General features: G+C 38.4%; 1 long non-coding RNA gene across 6 annotated transcripts; it reads right to left on the bottom strand.

Annotated features, from left to right (window-relative positions):
* Window positions 1-1,279: 1,279 nt before the first annotated feature.
* Window positions 1,280-4,235, bottom strand: LOC125526502 (uncharacterized). Of its 6 annotated transcripts, none has more exons than XR_007291722.2 (3): window positions 2,191-4,235; window positions 1,725-1,859; window positions 1,280-1,542 (listed from the first exon to the last, which is right to left on the bottom strand). It is a non-coding gene; the product is annotated as an uncharacterized LOC125526502 (long non-coding RNA). The 6 variants fall into 6 exon arrangements; XR_007291725.2 differs by having other exon boundaries at window positions 1,725-2,338; window positions 2,634-4,235; XR_015616264.1 differs by having other exon boundaries at window positions 1,725-3,125; window positions 3,245-4,235.
* Between the last annotated feature and the right edge of the window lie 4,383 nt (window positions 4,236-8,618).

The raw sequence follows: 8,618 nt of genomic DNA, 5'->3' as shown, positions 1-8,618 counted from the left end.
ATCTGGAGGTCGGCCACCCTTAAAGGGATAGCCGGGGGGGGGGGGGTAGTGCCTAGAACGACTGTGGTGTGAGGTCGAGGAGAGGTGATACGTCTCTAATGTATCTATAATTTTTTATTGTTCAATGTTGTTTTACTATCAATCTTTGATGTTTTATAATCATTTTATATCATTTTTTGGTACTAACCTATTGACATAGTGCCTAGTGTCAATTCCTGTTTTTCCATGTTTTTTACATTGCAGGAAAACAATATCAAACGGAGTCCAAATGGCACGAAACTTTACGATGATTTTTATGGGCCAAAAGGAAGCAGATGGGCCCTGGTTGCACCTGGGGGGTGCCCCAAGGGGGCACAACCCACCGGGGCACGCCAGGAGGCCCTGGCGCGCCCCGGTGGGTTGTGCCCACCTCGGGTGCCCCTGGACCGCCTCTTTGCTCTATAAATACCCCAAAAATCCCAGAACCCTAGGGGAGTCGACGAAATATTCATCCAGCCGCCGCAGAGTCCAGAATCACCAGATCAAATCTAAACACCATCATGGAGGGGTTCACCACTTCCATTGGTGCCTCTCCGATGATGCGTGAGTAGTTCTTTGTAGACCTTCGGGTCCATAGTTAGAAGCTAGATAGCTTCATCTCTCTCTCTTTATCCTCTCGTTTTCATCTCCCACACTTCACAAAAATTTGCCGTTTTAGTCGCCCTCTTTTTCGTTCACCGTTTTCTTATCAGATCTCATGTTTGCTTGTGTTGCCATGTGTCCTCTATTTGCTTGCATCTTCGCTTGCTAAAAATAAATTGTTATGGAACCTCATCCACTCTCTAATCTTTTCAAGAGATCCAACTATGATGAACCCATTGCTAGTAAATTGAGTTCACTAGATTATCTTTATGAAGTTTTGCTTGAGATTCATGAATCAGAAAATTGTGATGAAGAAATTTATGAAGTGACTCATGATAGCTCCTTGAATGAAAATCTTGATTGCAATGATTTTACTATAAATTTTGTTAATGTTAATTGTTCTAATAATATGCAAAACCCCAAGCTTGGGGATGCTAATTTTGATATGTCCACTACTTATTCCAATGATCATGATTGGGGTGATTCTTTTTATGATCTTGAAAATTTGTTTATGCCTGATGATGGATATGATATTAATAATAATGTTTGCAATAATATAAAAAACTAGATGATTTCCCCGCGCGTTGCTGCGGAAACTATTGCTTAAAATTGACGTTTTACTCCACAAACCAACTCTTCTAAAAGGAACAGCAAAATGATTAAGATTCTCTTTTGACATACATACATTAGAACTGTATTACTGTAATGGTACACATGAAAGATCGATCTTGCTACTTGTATCTTTCAAAATTTATCCCGCAAAATAAAGTATCTTTCAAAATTTGGAGAATAGACGTACAAAATATAATCTGCGGACCAACTTTCAAAGCTTCAACTGAAACATCACCACCTAGCTATTACCCATGTCTTGATTGTGCAAAATCTCAATCATAACTCACATGTGCATTTACTTTGGTTCATCTGCATACAACAGTAGGTAAACAAATATCATTAGTCCAGATAGAATCGTAAGGTTCCGCTTTCTAAACATATCTACAATCTTTAGTTGTAACTTACATGTTTCATTTGCGAGCTCCTCTTCTGACTAATATTATGGATTGCAACAATGAAGGAAAATGAACATCCACTGATATGTGCATTACCTTCATAACATCTCCTTCTCCTGGCCAAGCTGACGCTTCAGTCGGCTGTTACTGCTGCTAGACACAACATGTTGTGGGTGTTCATCAGATGGAGATGCAGAATAGCAGAGGAATATTACGGCTCAGACCCTCGGGCTGATAGTTCAAGGACCACATAAAAACGAAGCAAATCAAAATACTGATAGAGAGACTAATAATTTGCAGAAGAATCAAACTCCATACCTCTTTTATTATTTATAATTTGAATTGTACAACCTAAAATTTGTATAAGCCTATGACACCAGGAACTCTTCAGTATGACTACAAATGAAATGAGCAAAAGCAACACATGGATGTTCAGGAAACTTAAGTCTTTGTCTTAAGAGGCCATACATATTTTTCATATTTTCAGTGATCTATCCTCGACCATGCAATGATGGAATTATAGAATAATCTATTTTATGCATCAATGGTATATTATCTTTACCTTAAATCTACATGGAACATTTACATAGACTGAAGTATTGAGGAATTATTTTGGAATTCCGGCAAAGAAAGGAAGCGAGCCATGATGATTGCCAGTAAAATATGTATATGGCTTGCCTCAGAAACATAAATTCGCATATTCCTCCACACTGTTACATGTATGGGAAGTAAACATCAGTAAGAAAAAAATATTAGAGAAAAGTTAAAGAGTTAGACTGCACCAAGTAACACTTCGCTACAAAATTGGTTGGGTTACTTTGTTTACTAGCTAGCACACAATGTTTATAATCTGTCCACCAGAAACATAAAAAAAATACAAATCATTGCAAAATTTCAGCAACTTCTGTTTGTAGCCAGGGGTTTCAGTGACTTCAGCACTCCCTATTGTGTGTATACATCAAGATCTCTAACAAAAATAGATCGAAAGAGATAGAGGCTACTTACAGATCATGCCACAGGAGCACACATCCTAGTTAAATAGCAATGGGAATACAATGTTTCTTGTTAACCTGGGACATGGAACAATGGATGGATGCACAATGTATCAGAATCAGTCAAATATAGTAGCTTAACATTTTAGCACATCAAAAGAGCATAATACAGGAAAACACCATAATAATCAGTTCTTGTCTAATCTCGGTGGGGCATAATGTCACTATTAGTATGTAGTGATATATTGATCCTAAATAAGTTGACATGGAGCAGTATTGTCATAATCTAGCTCTAGATAGCCCCATAGGACATGATCCATTAAAATATGTAGTAAACATTTGATACTTCCATTCAACTATCTGCAAGTGATGCCTCTACAAACAACCCAATATCACCATAAGCATTCATACAATAAATAAAGGAAATCCCAACATAATCACCATTAGACGAAAATGTGGAGAACATGCATGTTTTAATTTGGCTGCTTCTGTAGCATTTGCCTGCCTGCATACAACATAGCAAAGAGTAAAATTCTGCATAGATATGGCTATCTGAATATTCACCAAACCTGAGAAATTGGAGATGCCAGATCATAAACATAGCTATCTGAATGTACATCAAACCTGACAGAGAAATTGGAGGCGGCAGATCAAGAGGAGGACAGGACTGGCTCAGGGATCATCCATCGACCACTTTCAAAGAAGATCAACAGTAGTGCAACCTGCAGCTTATAGCTTTTTCCAACAAATAAAATCAAGTGTGTAGTTCAATGTTGTGCCAATTAATTGTGAACAGAAACATATTGACCGCTTCCAACAATTCAATCCAAACGCCTTGAATCTAATCTGGTGCATAAACAAATTCAATATGTAGAAAGCAAGATGCAAGAGTCCATGGATTGGGGATTAATAAACACATCACTATGCTCGAGGAGTGAGAGGAGCTGCTAGCGAATGAAGGCCCGAACATGTACCAGGGTTCAGATTCATCGAGCAACCGGCCACGATGGTGCGGTGGCAACTGTGAGGGCTCAAAATTCACCCTGTCCTATACATGTACCAACAGGAGATGCACACATTGACAGCAACGGTTTCAGATTCACCGAGCATGCGGCCATGAGGTGGAGTGGCGACGGAGGGGCCTTGAAATTCGCCCTATCCAGTACATGTAATACCAGCAGGATGCACACGTCGACGGCGAGGCTTAAATTCATGTTGATTTTTCAGGGCCGTAAATTAACAAATCTCGAGCAGGACGCGGACAGCTTGCTGTGCTGGGGATGAAAGGAATGGATAAAATGAGGAGGGGAAGAACTCGGTCAGGGGCATTGGCACCAAATACCTGAGATGACGGCCGATGGTAACGGAGCTGGTCCACTTCTCAACAGAGAGAGCTATCTGTCGGTTCTTCTATGGCGAAGATGGGCGCATTCGCATGCGGTCCAAAGAGAAATACCAGATCGTAAGCAACTGAATCGATAGAGTAATTGCGTAGTGGGATTTGATGGAGATTGGAGAAGATGAAGAGGGAGGGGAAATCCGCTGCCGTGGGGAACTGGTGAGGCGCTGCGTTTGGGAAGGGTGCGATGGGAATTGCCAGAGGCGGAAAGAGACGTCCGTGGGAAGCTCTCTGGTCGGTCCCACCAGCAGTAACCGAAGCTTATGTGGTTGTTTTGTACTATAGTGGGTCCCACATGTAAGCCTCTAACTAAACGTTGATGTGGCGATGCTGCTGATGTGGATAGGCTGCATGTCAAGAGAAATACCATAGTGGGGATGAACTATTTAAGTATTATAGATGTGTTTGGAAGAGTGTCACGTTTAGGTATTAATGATCCCACTACCTTGGAGAATTATCAATCTTGTGATTTTTTTGATAAAAGTGGGTTTGGAGATGTCATGACTTTATTTGATAATAAAAGTGGGTTTGGAGTGTCAACTTTGTATGCATGTGGATCATGTAGAAAATATGTTATGCGATAGATATATTGTTGAATTTGAATATGATCCCACATATAATTATTATGACAGAGGAAAATATCGCGGTAGAAATTTTCATGTTACTAAATCACCTCTCGTTATGTTGAGACTGCTTTTGCTTCTTTCTTCTTGCTTGCATATGCTAGTTTTTGCATTCTTTGATAATTCATTTTCCTATAAAATTCCTATGCATAAGAAGTATGTTATACTTAAATGTGTTTGTCACATGTTTCATGATGCTCTCTATGTGTTTCAATTATTATATTTCGTGTGAGCATCGTTGAAATCTTATGCCTAGCTAAGGGCGTAAAACTATAGCGCTTGTTGGGAGTCAACCCAATGAATAAAATTTAATTTTTATTTTTGCTTTCTATTCTTGAGTGTTAGCAAAATTGTGGTACTGTAATAATTGTGTTTTTTATGTTTCAATTAGTGTTTGTGTCAAGTAAAGCCTTTAGGATCTTCTTGGGCAATAGTTGTTTGATCTTGCTGAAAAAATAGAAACTTTTACGCTCACGAAATTAATTTTAGTTTTTTACAAGAGGGAGACAAAATACCCATTCCAATTGCAGTTTATCAATATAAAAATTTCTCAGGTCTTCCTAATTTTTCAGAGTTTTTGGAGTTACAGAAGTATTCGAAATATTCAGATTGCTACAGACTGTTCTGTTTTGACAAATTCTATTTTCTTTGTGTTGTGTGCTTATTTTGATGGCTCTATGGTTTTCATTGATGAGCTTTTGCCATATAAAAATTATAATATATTAGATATAATACAAAAACAAAATATGAATTGGTTTGACACAACACTTATAGTAGTGGTTTATTATTCTCATACTAACGGATCTCACGAAGGCTTTGTTGAGTTTTGTGTGATTGAAGTTTGCAAGTTTTGGGTTATCTTATGATGGATGAAGGAAGGATGTAAGAGCCTAAGCTTGGGGATGCCCCGGTATCCCAAGCTATTATCCAAGAATGAGAAACCAACTAATCTTGGGGATGCCCCCGAGTGGCATCCCTACTTCCTTCCAACAACTATCGGTATTTTACTCGAGACTATATTTTTATTCGTCACATGATATGTGTTTTGCATGGACCGTCTTGTATGATATGTGTCTTTGCTTGTTTTATTTTGAGCTTTAAGTTAACAATCCTTTCTGGACACACCTATTTGAGAGAGCCAAAATTATATCATGACTTGTTAGAATTACTCTCTATGCTTCACTTAAATCTTTTATGAGCTAGGACTTGCTCTAGTGCTTCACTTATATCTTTTTGAGCACGGTGTGCTTAGTATTTTCGAAGAAATGCTCTCTTTATTCACTTAGATTTGTTTGAGAGTTAGTAAAATTTTGAAAAAAATTATCTTGCTTCACTTAAATTGTTTTGAGAGAAAGAAAATTTGTTATGCTCATGATCTTCACTTATATTTGGTTGAGCTTATGAAAACCAACACATGAAAATTAGTCCAAAAGTGATAGATATCCAAGAAGGATAAAGAAAAGAAAATGTCATGAAGATCATTGGACAAAACAAACTTGATTCTTAGTAATATTTTTGAGATGTGATGATGTGAGTTGTGAGTTGTGTTGATGAGTAATTGTGCTCTAGTAAGAATATGGGTGTTAAGGTTTGTGATTCCCTATGCATGCACGAAAGTCAATAGTAATGCAATTAAAATTATATCCTACTTGTGGTGCATTATTTGGTGTTAATTATGCTTAATGCTTGCTTAGGAGATTATTCATTTCTTGGTTGGTCGCTTCCCAATCTTTTGCTAGCCTTCATTTTGCACTAAGTATGACCTCTACTTGTGCATCCAAAATCCTTTAAACCATTTTGCCACATGAGTCCACTATATCTACCTATATGCAGTATTCTTTTGCCGTTCTAAGCATATTTGCATGTGCCATCTCTAATTTTCAAAATAAACTTCTCTTTTCTATGTTTGTTTCGCTCGCGGAGCGGTGAGGGGCGGATAATATGTTCCATGCTAGATGTGTTATTCTCAAGATGAGTGTTTATTCACTTATCATTGCACGAGAGTAAGGCAAAGGTATAAGGGATGCCCAGTCCCGAAATGCAAAAACAAAAATGAATTTACTTTATGTTGTCAAATAATAAATTCCTTGGAAAGTGTTGGTATGGAGGGCACCTGTGGATACGGTTAGCCATGGAAAGTGAAAGTTATGGTGGAAAAGGGAATAAACTTTATTTTCTGTTTGGGAACCGCCTATGATATATCTATGCATGGAAAGTATTGTGAACTCTTAGTCGTTTTCGTTGGTGGGATGGATACACCTCCCAAAATGTTTTTATCTCAATTTTTTCTCCTTGAGCTCTGGCACCTCTAGAAATCCCTACTTCCATCTGCGAAGGGTCTATCTTTTACTTTATGTAATTTTTATTTTGAAATTTGAGTCTCCATCTTCTCTTATAAAAATCACCAACTATGAGGCAATATGATCGTGCTCAAGTATTGGGTGTAGTTAATATTCGAGTGTGTTTCTTGAATGATCGATGTTTGAGCATCATGGGCTAGGGATAACTTATTTTAGCATTGATATTTCGAAAGGCATGGTTGCTTGTTGATATGCTTGAGTATCTAAATTATTATGTCAAAAGTAGACTATTGCTTTGAATGATATAAAAGTCCAAATGTCCATGCTATAAAGAAAAGAATATGATATGACTTGATGAACAACACTCCACATCAAAAATTCTGTTTTTATCACTTACCTACTCGAGGACGAGTAGGAGTTAAGCTTGGGGATGCTGATACGTCTCCAACGTATCTATAATTTTTGATTGTTCCATGTTGTTTTATTATCAATCTTGGATGTTTTATAATCATTTTATAGTCATTTTATATCATTTTTCGAACTAACCTATTGACATAGTGCCTAGTGCCAGTTCCTGTTTTTTCCATGTTTTTTACATCGCAGGAAATCAATATCAAACGGAGTCCAAATGCCACGAAACATTATGATGATTTTGTATGGGCTAAAAGGAAGCAGATGGGCCCTGGTTGCACCTGGGGGTGCCCCGAGGGGGCACAACCCACCAGGTCGCGCCAGGAGGCCTTGGTGCGCCCTGTTTGGTTGTACCCACCTCTAGTGCCCCTAGACCGCCTCTTTGCTCTATAAATACCCCAAAAATCCCAGAACCATAGGGGAGTCGATGAAATATTCATCCAGCATCCCCACAGTCCAGAATTGCCAAATCCAATCTAAACACCATCACAGAGGGGTTCACCACTTCCATTGGTTCCTCTCCTATGGTGCGTGAGTAATTCTTTGTAGACCTTCGGGTCCATAGTTAGTAGCTAGATGGCTTCTTCTCTCTTTCTTGAAACTCAATACAATGGTCTGTTGGAGATCCATATGATGTAACTCTTTTGCGGTATGTTTTTCGGGATCGATGAACTTCGAGTTTATGATCAGATCTATGTTTTTATATCCATGTACGTATTTGAGTTTCTTTGATCTCTTTTATGCATGATCTCTTATAGCCTCGTACTTCTTCTCCGATATTTGGGTTTTGTCTGGCCAACTCGATCTATTTATCTTGCAATGGGAAGAGGTGCCCGGTAGTGGGTTCGATGTTATGGTCCTTGATCCCAATGACAGAAAGGGAACCGACACGTATGTATTGTTGCTACTAAGGATAAAAAGACGAGATTTATATCTACCTCCATATAGATAAACGGATCTTGTCTACATCATGTCATCATTCTTATTGCATTACTCCGTTTTCCATGAACTTAATACACTAGATGCATGCTAGATAGCGGTCGATGTGTGGAGTAATAGTAGTAGATGCAGGAAGGAGTCAGTCAACTAATCTTGGACGTGATGCCTATGTACTGATCATTGCCTAGATATTGTCATAATTATTTGAAGTTCTATCAATTTCCCAACAGTAATTTGTTTACCCACCATTTGCTATTTTTCTCGAGAGAAGACACTAGTGAAACCTACGGCCCCCGTGTCTAATTTGTCATATATTTGCCTTTGCG

This window comes from Triticum urartu, chromosome 2A (assembly GCF_056163025.1).
Source record: "Triticum urartu cultivar PI428250 chromosome 2A, HENAU_Tu73, whole genome shotgun sequence".
NCBI classification, from domain to species: domain Eukaryota; kingdom Viridiplantae; phylum Streptophyta; class Magnoliopsida; order Poales; family Poaceae; genus Triticum; species Triticum urartu.
The sequence above is the reverse complement of the archived record's forward strand: the minus strand, read 5'-3'. Positions and strand labels throughout refer to the sequence as shown.